The sequence below is a fragment of the Buteo buteo genome, chromosome 3 (assembly GCF_964188355.1).
Source record: "Buteo buteo chromosome 3, bButBut1.hap1.1, whole genome shotgun sequence".
NCBI classification, from domain to species: Eukaryota; Metazoa; Chordata; class Aves; order Accipitriformes; family Accipitridae; genus Buteo; species Buteo buteo.
The window spans coordinates 68,435,266-68,453,084 of NC_134173.1; the positions used below are offsets into that span (position 1 = coordinate 68,435,266).

Sequence of the window (17,819 nt, forward strand, 5' to 3'; positions counted from 1 at the left end):
AAAAGGGTACAAGGTTATATACATAAACCCGTTTTATCAAAAAAAAAAAAAAAAAAAAGAGGGAAAACCACAGATAATTGAGAAGCCTGTATTGCATAAGAGGATATTCAGACATATACAAGACTAATACTCAGCATAAAAATTTACGTTTCATCCACTTACAGGTATGTTTTCCACAATGAACCGTTACCTTGGCTTAGTGGAAACAGTAAAATGAACTATCATAATCCTCATTTTTGCATCTTGTCAAAAGCTTTACATAGGAAAAAAAAAAGCTCCAAACTGAAGACCAAGTACAAGTTTTGGGTTTTTTTTAACCAAATCAGAAAGTTAATTTAAATATTTACAAATATTCTCTTTCACTTCTTAATGCGCATGAGAATATTAAATGTGGGGTAACATGAAGACAAATAAAGACTTTTAGGAAAACAGAGATGGGACTTTTTGCTTTTTAATTTGTGGTGGGTTTGTTTGCTTGTGAGGGTGTTTTTCTGGCAGTGGGATGGAGGAGTAGAACTGTGATATTTTACTCCAGACTACACAACTTCTTGTTTTACTGCAAGAAAAAAAATAAATTTAAAAAACCTCCAAGAATTACTGAAGCAAGTCCTGTGTCTAATAATCAATTATTCAAACACTGAACTTGCTATTTCTGGTAGCATATTATCTCCTCTACTTCTTTTGAACCTTAATAAATCTAAATCCTGAAGTGATTTAGTACCAGGTATATAACATGAGCAGAATTTTGAAGAATTCTCTAGCATTCAGGCTGTCACTCCTCAAAAAAGTACTTAGGTATTCCTAAGCTAGGAAGAGATACTGGATAACTCTACAACATTAAATGATATTGCCATTTGCTATCCATTGCATGTTTAACTTCCCTATGACTACTTAGCATTGCTCTTTTTCTACAGTTGATGCTTCCTTTGATGTTATGGTGTTAACACCCAGCTGTAAAGTATTGCTGAATACCAACCAAGTGATTCAACAGCTTTTTTATCTAAGCTACAGAAATGATATAATTTCTTAGGAGTATGGCAGAGTTTAAGGCTAAGAGTTCTCACTCAATATCAGCATAACAGAAACAAAACCATACCCTGTCCCAGGAAGTTTGCAGCAATACTCATACACTTGCGTAATAAAAACAGTAAGACAAGAAAAGGTCAAAGGGGCTTTTCCATTCAACATTATTAGTAGTGTATTATCAGCTCTAAGCAACCCCAAGACCCACAGCCCTATTCAGTAACACTTAAACAGAGGAGTCCTTATTTCTTATAATCTAGATTTCTACGCTCAGGCTGAATCACTTTCCTCAGGACTATACTAGGTCATATGAATAGAAAGGAACTTCGATCATGAAAGGAAACCAACCAGCAAAGTGAGTAACTCACCACCTAAAACATCTTTTTATGGTTAGAACTCAGTAAAACCAGTAAACAGCATCAGAAATTGAGAGCTGAAGCCATAGTTAATGCTCTGATAGTTAAAAGTGTAAGATGAATTTAGACCTAAGCTGATTACACTACAGCTCTAGAAGATCACAGACAGCATCTCTGCTGCTCAGAGGCAATGGATTTGTTTAGTCCAGATTTCAAAGAACACAGATTAGCTTTCAAAAAGTCTGAAAAGCCCTTCCTATGGAAACCAACAGCAGTAAGTTTTGCGACGTGCTTCTCTCAGACTGAGCAGGTTACAGTGGATACCCAAGCAGTTTGCTTTAACTCCTTCCCCTCAAGGTCCCTAGCACTGCCCCACTAAGCAAGTCTCAGCAGAAGCAGCTCCTCCATGGTCCTAATTCATGCACAAACCAGGAGGCAACACTGTGCGGGACTCTGCTCTGGCCAGAGTAACAACTGTCATATACCACTAAGGCTGCCTTCAGCTTGCCCAGGAGTGCCTTGAGCTCCACCTACACGGAAAGATTTTAGTAACTGTTTCAGCTAAAATTAAAAACAGAAGTGGGGGCGGGGAGGGGAAAGGGAAGCTTTTCAGATCAGCTAAACAGTAACATCCAGTAACAGAAGTTTGAGATTATTCTAATAGAAAGAAAAACATGGGTGATTAGATGCCAGTAAAAATGATAAACAAGAATACTCAAAACAATTGTACTGATCATTAGCTGTCCAGAAAGGAAAAAAAACTAACCATGTTATTTTAACCTGTGACCTCAACTGTCTATTAGGTAGCATTTAAGATTGAAGCATGCACAAAAATAACAGAACATAGGGTAACAAATGTAAGAGACATAACATGGGGATGTCTGGGCCCAGCTCCTAGGGACCACTGTGTGTATTCAACAGCTTTGTCCAACAGTCAGGGAAAAAAAAAAACAAAACAAAAAACAGAAGCCATACAACAACAAGGTCTTAATTCAATGATACTGAGTCTCAACAGCTGCACACTATTTCTGCTCAATAATTTCCAAAATTAATTCCATAATAAGCTAAAAGAGGGTAACCTGCATCAGGGGAAGTTCGGGCTGGACATTAGGAAAAGGTTCTTCACTAAGAGGGTGGTCAGTCACTGGAACAGGCTCCCCAGGGAAGTAGTTAACAGCACCAAGCCTGTCAGAGTTCAGGGAACACCTGGATGATGCTCTTAATCATATGGTTTAGTTTTATGCAGTCCTGCAAGGAGCAGGGAGTTGGACTTGATGATCCTTATGAGTCCCTTCCAACTTGAGATATTCTATGATTCTAAATAATAAAACTGCAGTTATTTGGTCAAGCAATAAACTGAATATTAACCAGATCTGAAGGACTACATGTTAATAGTCCAAGTCCCTACAGAGTTTAAAAAAAAAAACCAACAAAAACACTCCCACAAAACCTAGAAATGTCCTTTAACAAGCATTTAAGAGTCCTTCTGTAAGTCGGGAAGTGAAATAAGCAACATCTGACATTAACCCAATAGAACAGACCACATAAAACATAATATGAAAGTCCAGTCACCCATCTCAACAAGCATAGTTTTTCAGGTCAAACGCCTTTCTGATGAGCAAAGTTTACATATTCTGCTCATCTGTTTAAAAGCGACTTTTCAAAAGTCAAAACAACCCTGCAATTAATGTCTTTGATTTGAAGGCTCATTGGACAAACAGAATTAAACAGTTCATGTTGTCCTGGGCAACTATTTACAGGTAGAGAAAAATAGCAGCTTTACCTTCATAAACAAATCAGCATGGTTAAAGGCTGAAGCAGAACACAGTTTACTAAATGTGCCATTATCAAAACTCACTTTTTAAACTTACTCTACTAACTGTTGCAGTAGTACTGCTGCACGTATAGGAAGGATATTTTGGAAGAGCTCTACGCTGAATTCTGCTTGATTACCGTAAAAAAAACCCACTCTCACTCATCATTTGCAGATTACTACCATCTTCATTCAAGGTTTTAAGTAATTTTACATCCACTGTGGGAGCAAAGATACCACATTACATTGCATCAGCACAGGCAAGTTGTTTACATTCATTGCTAATACGTACTATTAGACTTCAAAAACCACAGGATTGCATAAAAGCTTTTAGCCCCTCAATCTATTCCCATGGTATCGCAGTCAGCCACATTAAACTAGCCCTAAGATAAAATACAGCAAGTAAATAGAAGACAACTTAGTTTGGCCTAAAAAAAAATGTCAGCTATTCCTCTTTCTTGCCTTAGATACCAGGATTAATACAAAATAAATGCATGTTGGTAGAACATCAGTAACATGATCAGAATTTCTACCAAAATATTTTATAGCAAGTGTCAAAACCACAAAAAGGTACTTAACGTCCATATAAGAACCATTTCAACAAACTCACTTTCACATGGATGACAAATCAATTCAAGAAGCTCTGCTGAACTGCAAATAGAGTTTATAGGCAAATCTACAGCAATGTATTTGGAGCAACACTACCAAAGGAGATTGGTTTTAACTTGTGGCACAAATGGGAAGTAAAAGTGGTTTCAATTGTCAGAAAGGTATTCATTTTTCTTCATGTATTTACAGTATATAACCTCATTGTGACAGATTACTCTTTTACCTCGATGGTTCCCACATTACCCTACTGTTGGTATCTGGTAGGCTCTGCATGAAAGCTTTTCAGGTTGCTCAGAAGCATTTGTAACTTCACCACTTTCTATGTTGGTTACATAGTTTTCCCCAAATGGAACAAATCCTCCTGAAAGCACACATTAAAAGCTGCACCCTTTTTAACACCTATTTCCTTGTTTAATGGAGGAAACATTTAGCATTGAGCAAAACAAAACAGAACCTTGCTTTATATTTCTTGCAGCACATTTGACTTTATATAAACTTCCCAGACAGCCAAAGCCATACAGAAGCCTGTAACACGTGCAATATGGCCTTACTCAATACAGTATCTCTTCTGAATGAAGGTCTTCACTTCTAACCTTTGTAGGCACACAGGTACAGAGACAACTAGAAACAAACTTTCCTGCTCCTTTTAAGTTTAATACATATTATGGGATTTGCACTAAAATACTGACATTGTTACCGAAGAGATTTTAAAGATTCTCCCCACAAGGAAACACAACATTTAAAGATGTGTCAGCCAGACAAATGCTACTCTTATAAGAGCTATACAAGCCACAACAAAGAGTTCTCAAAATTAATAAGAAAATGACAGGTATGCATTTGCTTCCACTTTGCAAATATAATACTGAAGGTGTTTTCATATTTATTAAAATTACTACAAAATGCAAAACCTGTTAATCCACAAACACCACAGTATCAATGCTGGAACAGGACTCCACAACATGTTAATCAGTTTGCGCCAAACACCTCCCCATCATCATTACAGGGGAACAATTTTAAGTTGCATGGAAAGATTTTTAAATCTTCAAGCATGCAGACAAGTTCAAGCTGCATATGAGAGATAAAGCTATAAAATAAGAATGAATAATTATCAGAGATTATATTCAAAAGCAGGAGATAATTACCGAGATCTTTTCTGAATGACTGATACTCTGGAAAAATAATCCCATACAACTAAAGTTAATGTAATGAAAAAGAAAAGCTAACACAAGAAAAATAGGGCAAATGCTAAAATGTCGTATGTCCTTCAGTGTCTGTGATAATGGACAGCTGAAACATCATAACCAAAAGAAATACCACCTGGATAAAATAGGCACACGTCTTACACAACCGTTTGGGCTAGTCTGCACCACAACAAGGTCCAGCTGGCTCAATATTTCTATCTTGGCACCAGTCATGCAAGACCCAGACACACTCTGCCCCAAGGGACGCGGTGTCCATGTGTCACACTCTCTTTTCAGCATATTACCAGAGCTGAGGGCCTGTGCTGAGACCCAGATCAGGTTTAAAATGTGGTACAGTTCAGTGTGCTCTCAGCTCATGTCTTCCCAGACCAAAGTTAATGCTGGAAACAGCAAAATCAAGTTTGTGCAGCACTACTCCCAAGCTAAAAAGCACTTCCTGGTCCTAAAGGAAATGCTGAATTAAGACAAATACTTTACCACAGTTAGAGACAAAGACCTATTTTCTAGATTTACCCAGTTTCACGCAGCATGGCCATCCTGTTAAACTCCTCTCTCAGAGACAAGGTGGAGTGATGATGGAGTGGGAAGGGAAGCTGAAGTAGGGAAATGGACAGAGGACCCCTCACTGCTAGGCTAATGAGATTTTCAATTTTCTGTATGGAGCAAGCTATGCACTCCAATTTAGTGACAGAGATACAGTATTTGTTCACATCATATATGATCAGAATAATCCAAAAGATTAACTTAAAAATTACTATCAGATAATTACAGTTTGGTTCAAAACTTGTGTTGGTAATGCAGTGCTTTAGTACCTCAAATTGTGACATTCTACATGCCACAGGTTGTTTCTCCTGTAAATTGAGGGACATGCATTTTCAAACTGAGTACTTGGGAAGGAGTCTCATACACATTTTAGTTTCAGAAGCTGCTATTTTACAGACCCAGGCAACAAAGCTCTTGAAATTATCGTTCACAAATAGCTGTACTATACAAGTAATCTTTATATAAAAAAAAGACTACATAAAGTCAAACATTGTTTTCACTATGTCATTTCTGACAGATGCACATTATTGACCACTATAAGCCTTCAAAACTTTTCTATTATTAGTCTAGGTTTGGCAGAGTGGCAGAATAACAGAACAAAGTATTTTAGTACTCTCTGTGAACCCTGGTTATTAGCAACAGCAACACAACTTCATAAAGTTGTCCTCGATTGCTTATAGAATTTAGGCAGAATAACTGGCTTGCGAAGACTAACAAAGCATCTGTAAATATTTGGGTCATAAAAGCTTAATGTTTCCTTAGTGGCTAGGATGCTGCTTCTTTTCACATTAATCCTTGGACCCAGCTGCATCACCCCATTCTGGGCTAAGAACCCTCTCCTGACATGAATTTACTTAGCCCTATAGCTCCAATGGTAGCAGTAAACAGAAGGGTAGAATTCTAGCTTTATAGAAGGTATAATTTAAGGGATAATCACAGAGGAAAACTGAATGAATATTTAGTTTACAACTTTGTGGATGTCTTGCGCCATACCGAAGACTGCTACTTCATTTACAACATTAAGTATTTGAGAAGTGAGATATAAATCTCGTAGCTACTATCAATGTGCATATGATTTAAATATGTCAAGGCATGCTCAGATGTCCTAATTCTCATGTTTCCTTGTGATTGCCTTGTAACAGTGTAGCTCAACCTCTTAACTTACGGGCTGGTAAACTCCTAAGTGGTTATAGCTCTTCACTGATGATCCTTTTACCATTCTGAACCTGCAGATGACTTTAAATGTCTGTGAATTATAATACACAGTTAATTTTATCATTATATATTATTTTCAGTGGAAATTATGCCTCAAACACCCACAGAATAACTACAAGCACATTAATGGCATCTTCCAAAGCACCTGGACACTCAAACTAGAATGCTTAGCCATGTTCAACTTCTAAACTAGATTTTGTTAAAGTTTCCTTTTTTTCTCTCTCTCCAGGCTCTGAAGCATCAGATTTGAAGTTTCAGTGTTTGCACTATCACACTTCGAATAGTCTTTATATAGTAAGAGGTACAAATACATTGTATTAGTCTCAGTGGAAAAGGCAAATAGACAATGTTAAACGTCCCACTACAGAAAAAAGGCTAGTCTTTTTTTCTCTTCTACTGCGATAGAAGGAATTTAATCACTTTGTATTCCAGTTTAAATACCCACATGTTATCCACTGCTACTAAGCCTTTTGTCTGGTAAGCTACAGTTAATTACCAAAAAAAAACCCTAAACCCAAAACCAAACCAAAAAACACATGAACTACTTCTTGCTTTCAATAGAGCAAAATACTTTGTACTCCTTGGCCTCAAATGTTATGTAAAACATAAAAGAAACATTCTATAAGCAAAGACACCTAAGGAAGTGTTTACCAGTTGGTAGTATCTTCTTGCAGTCTTAACAGAGAACTCCCTTCCTCAGATTACGGATGCAGCAGCTCGTCTTCAGAATCTGAAGGAAAAGAAGAATACCATTAAACATAAACAATACACAGTATTTCAATTACATAAGCCAGTGACAGAGGTAAATCAAAGTTAACTCTGCAGTGCCAAGGAAACTACATAAATCTTCAGGAATGCAAATACAACATGCCAATCTCAAAAACACTTGTGATTTTATGGAAGTGACATTACCAGCAAATGGAGTGGCATCCTTACAAACTCTTCTGTGACTCAGTAAGGCAAGTAGCTATCCGTGATCACAAGCATCAGAAATAGAGCACTGCATCTCAGCACTACGAAGTTACACATAGTTACAGCCCAAAAAAAAGAAAGCATTACATCCCTGCATTACTGAGCCAAGTTACACATAATTGCAGCAGAAAAAAGTAGGTCTCGGTTCAAGTTTTATTTACAGTGTCATATATATTGCATGCAGGGAAAAATGCTTCAATGCTACAGTTTTCATCAGTTAAAGACAAATTTGGCCAATGGCAGTTTTTACCTTTCTGAACTTACTCCAGGATTACTTAGATTTCCTGCTTCAAAATTAAGTTTCTGGTTTAGAAAATTAGTAAACGTATGGTCAGACAGAACAGCATTTCCTATGGAAATGTGGCACTGAGATCTATTACAAGCATTTGAAGGGTGTTTAAGTTCATTTGGAGTAGGTTCATCTAGCAAACAGTCTACCTTTTTTAGTACAGTAACTGGATGATGAACTGGCCAAAAATGGCACCTTTCTGCTGTGGTGAAAGGTTGATAAGCCTCTTCCATTTGGGGTTTTGTAGGCTGCTTCTGTTTCAGGGATTTCAGCTAATTTAAATATTTGAGTGTCGTCGCTTAACCTATCTCCAGTAAAACCACTGTTGCTCCTACTTCAGGTATTGTTCCTGGTATCAGAATCCACCCTGTCAATATGTCGCATCTCAAAGTTTCTTTAAAAGAGTGATCATTCCATTTTATACTACAATTTTCTTTCTGCTTCTACAGCAAAGTCAAGCACATTCTGCAACGCATCTGTTTTTAGCATAAACTTGTTTTAGAAATACAAAATCCCTGTCATGTCATTGCAGATCCAGCTGAAGAGGCATGAAATATTCAGTGTTAATTTGTATTTAATCAGCTATCAGCAGCTCCTCTTACATCAGATAATCCTGATCAACAAGCATTTAATAAAAAATATGCTGTTTTGCAGTGATAAGCAGGTACCTAGCAAATTAATATTGTTTGATTTTTTTCCTGCAAATGTTGTATGAAGCACTACTCTCTCTTGCAGAAAAGGAAATCTAATAAACATCCAAGCCACCTTATTCACTTTGTTAAAGCATAGGCTTTGTTTTAACAGTTGTTCCACTGCCCTATTTCAGTCCCTTTCATTCATGGTCCTCTTGCCAAGCAACTGTATAAAATTAACAATTCGGTTAAAAACTTCGGAATGGAAGCCATAAGGTCTTACACTCAAACACTGCTTGGTAAGTCGCTGAGCAGAGCAGCACTGTCACTGTCTACAGCCTGGTAACACAATTTGAAAGTTCTGCTGGCTGAGTGACCATCTATACAATTGCAACATGTGCAATTTCCTTCAACATACTCAACAAAAATACTTCCTTCTACCCTGCTACACTACAGTATGAAAAGCTTCCTATTCAGCGCCAGAGAATGAACTTTTTTCAAGCATGACTGATCATTTCATTAAACAGAAAAATTGTGTTACACTTCCATGGGACCAATGCACATACCATCATGTTGCCAAATTCGAGTGTTTAAACTTCCTCATAACTACCCGAAGTAGCACGCAGGATTTTGTTTTACTGACAGCAATTATCTAAGCCTGCTGGAGACCCTTCTGCCCCACCAGTTCCACACTGCTCTGCATTGCTCCCTCTCCTGGCTGCTCAGCATCTCCCGTGCTGTGTTTTTTCCCTGACAACCCATTGCTGCAGACTGGCCTTCAGGTGAGAAAGAGAAGCAAGTGCCAGCAGCTACAGCTGCACAGCAATTCTGGATGGAAAAAGTCAATCTGGCAGAACAGCAGCAGGTACAGCAGACTGGAGGGATCATGGAAACATCCACATGCAGGGGGACTACGTAATCTGCCAGTGCTGGACTATGTAATCTGCCAGTGCTGGGCAAAGAAAAAAGTCTGGCGAGACAGGAGGAACTGGAGACACAAGGCGTGCTGGCCAGGAGCAACCGGGCTGCACTGTACATCAAAAGGACAGGGGTGTTGAAGCGGGGGTACACACAGAAGGCTGTAGATATGTGGTCCCTTTGGAAGACCTCCGCAGCTTTAAAGGCAACCATTCCTTATACATGATCAAGATTAATCTGGTTCAGTTGATAAAACCAGTCAAGAGCATTTTTTTTCTTTTCTCTTTTTTTTTTTTAAATAATAGATCCCCAAACTGTAAGCTACAGTATAAATAACACAGCTGAGAAAAACTAAGTTAGCTGCCATCTTAGTTTTCAGTCAATATTTGTTCAAAAATTAATTTTCTTTACTTCAACAGACCTTTGTGAAGTAAATTAACACTGTTCTTTGACAGGCTAATGAGAATAGCAGGTGAACAACAAGAGAGTAAGCTCATTCTCAGGAGATATCCTTGCTTGCCCTCCACACACTGTGTTGGCGTAGCTTTGTAGGATGATGAGTTCAAAAGAAGGAAGCAGACAATAGATCTACTTGTTCCTGGTAAATTAGGGAGACTTCACCTATTCATTTAAGCGACCATCCCTTACTTCATTAGTTTTGTCACTTAAGGGGAAGGTGGAATTAGACTCTGAAGTACAGCACCTGATTAAATCTTGTTCTCCATACAAAATTCATGCTCAAGAAAACTATTAACCATAAAGATGCAAAGAGTCTTCTGTGAATTGCATGGTGTTCGTTTTCCTCTGGCAGACATTTCAACAGGCAAAAATCACAGCCACTGCTTCCCAACCTCCATGTTTTGCACTCATTTGAGCTACAAGGAAGAACACTTCTGAGAAATTTATTAATGGTTATGTTCTCAGGGGAGAATGGTAAAGCCAGTAACGCACGGGTTAATGGGTTTTACTGAGAGATTCAGCATACTCCATGCAAGACAGTTTGCTGAAACACCATGGCAAAACAGCTAGTTATTGCCAGACGAGCGGTTTCTAGGTAGGGGCTTAAAGCTATCTTAAATAATTTTGCAACCTTTGCCACCATGAAAGCAAGAGTGGCACTCACAGCACAGGTAAGCCCTGTGTCAGAGCTGGCTGTAAGTCCTCACCAGCAGGTAACAGGGATGACTCAGGGCTGAGTTGCAGAGGGAAACGGAGGTCAAAGCATTTCCTGAAATCCTGCACAAATACTTGACTGCCAACCCAATAATCCGCACTCCAGTCCTCTGCCTTGCTCCAGTCAGACACCCACCCCCCAAGGACACTACCAAGGTGACCATCTGCACTGGCCTGAGATGCCATTTCATTTCCTCTGTGATTGGTGACTTGCACAGCATCTTCAAAAGCCCAGAGAATGTAGATTTCACAACTTAATATGCAGGTTATTTCAACTCAAAATCTTTGTCTAAAGTACATTTAGGAATAACTCCACCTAGCCTGTATACCCAACACTGTTGTATAGATACGAACCACATTTAAAATCATGTTACACACATCATCTTTGTCTGTGCTTGACTTTGCTTAGCCCAAAACATAGAAAGCACAGAAGAGACAGCAATGAGGATTTAAGGTCCTGTATCCTCCCCAACACAGATTGCAACAGACTGCTAGTGACAGCAGCCCATCAACAGGTTAAGACATATCTGAAAAGCAGAGTATACAAAAAGAGTAAAAAAAAATAATCATTAAGATCCATGAAACTAAGTGTTAGAAGGCTTATGGTAGTTTATAAAGAATTCTGTTGCAAGACATAAGACAGCACACAAATTGAGCAGTCAAAATAATCCCTGCAGAGCTTCTGACACACTACTCTTCATAGTAAGGCAGCTATGAAAAGAAGAGGCAGAAAGCAACACATCCAGTGCCCTACAAAAATAGGAAAACCTGTAAATACTAGAATTCACAAAGATAGCACCATGGCAAACAAAACTTGAGAATTTTATTCCTCACTAAAATGATATGGACTACTTTTTTCACCCCTTACAAACACATATTGCCAAAACCTTAACTTTCAGTTGACAGAGGAAATTCTCCTGTGACTTGAGGAATTGGTGGTCAGACATCTATTAAAATATCCCCAGTAGTTTACTTCTACAGGGTTGAAAAACTAAGTTCTCATTCCTTTATTTTCAGGACAGCAATGAAACTGAGCATTTACGATCAAAATAATGATACTAAAACTCAATAGTTTGAGCTTCAACTGTACATCATACAGTTAATAACGATGATGCTACAACACATTACAAAGTTAAAACTATTTGCTTCCAGAAGATTGCCCAGCTCTGCTTCCATGTAACACCATAGTAACTCAAGAGATACCATGACCATTTCCAACGTCAATTTACTACTTTCCTTCATTCACCAGAACATGATCAGTTACAGGACTTAAATATGATCTTCCTTACAGGTTTGAGCTGGAAAGCATCAAAACATATTCATGTACTATAAGCTAATTTTGTGTGTGAAGATTGTCCAGTTAATTCAGAGCTGCAAAGACAGAGATGGAAGAGACTCACACATAACCTTCCCTTGTGCCCACAGCAAACATCTGGCCCAGGTTTGAAGTATTATTGGTCAAACACAATGCATTAATTGAAGTGTAATTTACCAAACAGAACACTGACCTGCTTTTCCTCTGTCAAGGACTCCAAAATCATAGAAAGGATTGCCAACAGCTAACACTTTTTCTCCTGTCAGTGCCACATCTCAGCTTTCAAACACTGGACTTAACATTATGAGCTCAATAGTGTTGCATGGTTTAACAACTACCCTTAAAAATACAGGTTTTCAAAACAACTCCGAGTATTACAGAGGGTCTGAATCTTACAAGATGACTACCCTTATCAGCTTTTTAAAAATTATTAATTAATTACAAAGCGAATAATATGTGCTCCAGATCCAGGAGAGTTTTGCTCACACTTCAGAAGTTCTGACTACCATCAGACCATTTTTTACCTTCAAGTCCTCATTCATCCAGCTTCGCAGAGCTCTGGAACCTATGCCTATATTTACCATAAATGAAGCAGTAGAAAGAATGTAGCTCTTGCGTAAAACAAAAACCTGAAACTGCTAAATACCTATTCCACAACCCTACAACTAGCACATTCCATGTTTCAAAGACAAATGTGGAAGTGGAAGTGTAACTGTAATGATAGCAATCATTTGAATACTCTAATGCAAGACAGACTGTTTAACCATGGACAATCTGAATATCTTTGAGGCAGGACTTGAAAAAACCATAACCAATATTTTCTTCAGTTCCCCTTTAAAATAGAGCTGCTCTTTAGAGAGCAGCTCAAGTCCTCAGAGTGACTCAACTCAGAGATGAAGAGGCGGGACACAGATGACATGTTCTCCACATTAGTTATGGAAGAGGTTTCCATAGAAGGGTGAAAAGGGCAGGTACGTACAGTTCTATGCAGACTGAAACAGGAATAATCTTTTCCTATTACTAGTGTGACAATGTTCTTGATAGAGCACAAAAGCAGATGACAATTACGTTTATAACACATAACTTATAAAAAGTTGGTCAGAAATGTGCAAACCTTGCAAACCCACTGATAATTCTGGCAATCAGATGGCAGAAGCAAGTTACTGATAGGTATGCTTTGACTTGCAAACTTTTAGCCATATAGAGAAACAGCACAACTTGGAAGATTTCTTCGTTCTGAAGTACAGATGCCACATATCTTTTGACCCTAGATCTCACTTACTATGTGTTTGCTCCTTGGATACAGAACACCTGACCAAGGAACTGAATTACACTGTAGAAAGCAGGAATTAACTCATGGAACGAACACCAGACCAGTCCTAGTTTTTCTACTCTGTGCAGAGGCACAATAGGAGAAGGTCTGTGTGTGACCAAAACCAGCAGACCAGTAGGACTACTATCAAAGAGCCTGCTGTAATGGTTAAAGGTACGAGCAATCTATATGAACTCTTCAATAAGTTAAGGCTTGTAATGAGAGGATAGAATTTGCATATTCCCCAACTCCACAAACAGTTTAAGGTTTCCATTGAACAAAGATCTACCATAAGCAAAGACTAAACCCAAGGACTTGCCCATCCCACAAAAATTTCTTCTCACGAGCTTCTGCTGTGCTAAGTCTTCCCTGGATCCACCCCTTAAGTCCCTATTCTCAAAGTGTCCCAGCTTCAGCTGAGCAAGGCACCAGCCTGGCTCACAAGCAGATGCTGAATTCAAGATTACTCAAATAGAGATTAGAGTTAGGTTCCCCTTATGCTACCATCTGTAGGTTATTATGCAAAAGCCTCTGCTATTTAAAAACTCTGAAAGAGAGGTGGGAGAAGGAGAGATGCTATGAAGCTCTGGATCTGGCTAGTGGGTCAACATATCCTTTTTTTTTTCCTGTTTCCTAATCAGCTGGATTTAAACAAGCTTGTTATCTAGTCCACAGAGAGGCAGGCATTACTTCCAGTTCTTAGCCATGTTTACAGTACCTAACCTTCTCTATCTGATGTGTAAATAGCTTAAGCTAAGGGCTTAAACAGTCTGAATGATCTTTTTAGGATCCAATATTTACTTTAAAAAAAAAAAAAGATACTGCAGAGCTTATGTTTGAGACTTTGAGTAGGAAGTCTCACCCTCAGAAGGTTGTCTGCAGACTATCTCAGCTTTTACATCCGCTTCTCACTAGAAGGACATTAAAGGCAACTGGACTCCTGTTTCTGCACAGGAAATCTGATGAACTTTAAGCCATTCTTACACTCCCACACCCTCCCATTTAGGTCTGTATTAAGAGAGCACAAGATCTTTGTTCAAAGTGTACTTGCAGATGCCATCATCTCCAGAGGCATTTTTCCTACATTTAATGTGCATGTTACAACCTCAGCCAAAATAGGAGCACAACAATTTTTCTATATTACCCTGTATTTGGAGTAACAAAGGAAGTATTTAAGAACAAGTCTTATATTTTTCTGCTTCAGTGAAATAACAAACACCAACATTCAAATAGTCACATACATGTTCTAGAGACTGCAACAAGGGAGTCGGTTCATCCTTTTGCAAACCAAACTTTACCCTGGAACAGCAGTCAAGTAGAAAAGAAACCTTTTATTTAGAGACTGGTCACACTGCAAAGCTTTTTTGCTACTATAAGGCTAGAAAGACTTACTTGAAGACTAACAGATTCTGAAGTAAATTTTTCATGAAAAAATGAAGCTAAATACACACATGAAACAAAGGCACTGTATTACATAAAATTCACATAACAAAATTCACACTGTGGAGTCATGCCTACCGTAATTCCAGTAGACACAAAGTTGCTCTCTAAGTAAAACTCCAACAACAGGCATGCATACATAGCAGTTCGCAAGTATATGCAAGCACATGCAACGAGTGTTATCAGTACAAGCACTGCACGTACCTGCAGGCATTGAGACACAGTCCTAGGACCATGAATTTCAAGAGTAACAGAATACCAGGGATAAGTGGTACTAGTATTTTAAATAGACTTGAAACTAAGGTGCCTGGCTTCTGCAATCTCTGAATTTAGATCAGGGACTCCATCTGCAAAGTGCTTTCAAGCCATGGGATGAGAGAGTTGCTCTACAGGTGGAGCATGCTTTAGGCTGCTCCTTCATGAGAAACCCACAGGGCCTTTACCACATCGTAGAACCAGAGCATAGGCAGTGCCACATACGAGGTTTATGTCCAACAAAATGAAAGACAGAGATTCTGGAGCTCTTCAGAAACACGGTATCCAGAAGTGTGTTACATGAATTACATCACAGAGGCCCAGAAGCAAGCTCCAGGTTGGGAGGAGGTACAAACGAAAAGTGCGTGCACATGCACCATAGATGCATGCCTTCTAGGAAGAAACTGGATCTACCACGTGGTGCTGTAGTACTCATCTGTTCAAGGACTATGATTCAGTGCCTACAGAGCTGTACAAGGAATATGATTCAGTGCCTACAGGGTGTGTTGGATTTAGTACAGATGCACAGATTAATTGTACACCACATACGTGTCTGGCTGCTGACAGGAAAAGGCTACACACACATACGCAATTAAGAGCACTCAGAGAAGTTAAATCATCTGCTATAACAGGATTGATTAAAGCCTTCTTGGCCTCAGATTCACTCAGTGCAACTACAGAAATCTTCTGTATCATCTCTGTTGTAAGGAGTCTCAGAATAAGTGGAGTTAGTTAACATTCACGATAGACAGGGTTTAGTTCGAGGCTTGTCATGCCTAGCATGGGCTAGAACAAACATTACCTACTATGGAATTATTTGCATTGCCATTCATGAACTTATGCAATTTATCAGGGACATCTCATGTGGCAAAGACACTGCCAAAAAAACTGGATGATTTATAGGTATTCTTACAGCAGGACCTCCTATAGCAGGAACTTTCCAACACAGCAGACATTTGCCAGCAATCTCTGAACATTGGAATATGACAAAAACAAGACAGAGGAAGTGAGAAGACTTACATAACAATAAATCTCATTAATAAAGATATGCTTGTCACTGTGGCTAAACTAGAAAATTATTTTTGCCTTATGGTACTGTCATGAGTGTCACAGAAAGCATACTAAAACAAGCAAGCCAACTTCATGAAGTGCAATGCAAAACCCCTTTGGCTGATGAAGAGTCTTTCAGTAGCTTTTTTGTCTTTCAATAAAAATTAATCTGGCTTTCAAAGATTTAATAACAAGACAAATATTAGCTTATTCAATGTCTTATCACCCAAATCTAGAAATGGATGTTGGTCTTCTGGGCCTCCATTTCCCCACATATTTGTGGAAATTCAGTTACTTGCTTAAAAATACAAATATCGGCAAAAGTAGTATTAAAAAAATACAACTATCAGCAAAAGTAGTATAAAAAAACCCCAACACACAACAATGACTGAGATCTACCAGACCTGAAAGAATGGAAGGTATTCACTTGGATATACTTTCAGTCAGTGTATCATTGCAGAGAAACTAAAGGAGTTTCACAGGGAATTACTAACCTTGCTTCTGTCTTATAAACATGTTTTATTAGGAGTTGTTCAACAACAGAAACTCAGTCTAATGCTGCAGTAACTAGAGAAACAGGCATTTGATCACCATTTTTAACTACAAACTTCCTATTTGCTTTCAGATAATTAACATGGCTGTACCTCAGTTTCTTATCTGTAATGAGGCAAAACACACAACATTAAGCATAGCAGGACTTTAGCCACTTATGTAGTCTTTGAATTCTGCTACAGCAAGAGTTGGTAAGGATGGCCTTGGACAAACCTTCAAGGGGATAATATAGAAGTGGCTGTTTAGTGACCCTCAAGGCAGTCAGTGAGGATACACTGGGTAAAGCACACATGCAGAATACCTTCAAAATCTCTTTAGTACTTCACATTACAAACAGAAGATGCTGAAGCAGTACAGACTCCAAAAATCAGATACTGCATTCCTATCTGGCAAAGATATTCATGTTAAACTCTCACGCGTCAACCTGAAAAACAATGGAAGTTACTGTTTCACTGCTGAAAACTTAAGCTTCTTAGGCCTTACAGATAGTAAGAAGTTAACTGATCATTTGAGACAGTCCAGTGTAATCCTGGACGTAACAAACAGTAAATTCACTTCAATATGTGGATTATAGTTCTGCCCATAAAATCTTTTTAAGACTATTCTGAATCAAAAAAAAAAAATCACGCAGGTGTTCCAAATTGCTGATCAAGTCATGCTTTCACAAAGATTATAAATAAACATAATTAAAAAAAGGAAAAGATGCATATGTTAAACACAAAGAGGCTTGGGGGGGGGGGGGGGGACGGGGGACGGGACACCCCACAACAAAAAAAACCCAACAAGTTTCATCCAGGTCAGCCAGCTCCAACACTGGTTATTGTTGGATTATTACAGTGGAGTATCATAAGACATCCTGTAGTTAGAACGTACTTGTAAGTTCAGTGTTATTTTTTAACATTAGGACAACTTTCTAAGATGAAAAATGAGTGTAAGAATACAACTTGCATTCTACTAGGTGTACTTAAATAAAATTTATAGAAAAAACTGCTCCCTTGGGGAAACCTTAGATTCAAAGATAAATTTGTGGTCTTGACAATGCAGAGCTAGACTCAAACGATTAACAGGATCCACGAATTCTATCCTATCTCATGTACCAAGAGTCTGAAGAATAAACCACCCCTGGAAAAGTACAATCAGCTTCTCAGTT

General features: G+C 38.5%; 1 protein-coding gene across 4 annotated transcripts in view; it reads right to left on the minus strand.

Moving 5' to 3' along the window:
• Positions 1-17,819, minus strand: part of CYRIB (CYFIP related Rac1 interactor B) — a 102,173-nt gene that overhangs the window by 35,646 nt on the left and 48,708 nt on the right. For all 4 annotated transcript variants that reach the window (XM_075023959.1, XM_075023958.1, XM_075023962.1 and 1 more), the window contains exon 2: positions 7,413-7,491. The gene's annotated coding sequence lies outside the window, so the exon portion shown is untranslated. The remainder of the gene's footprint in view (positions 1-7,412; positions 7,492-17,819) is intronic.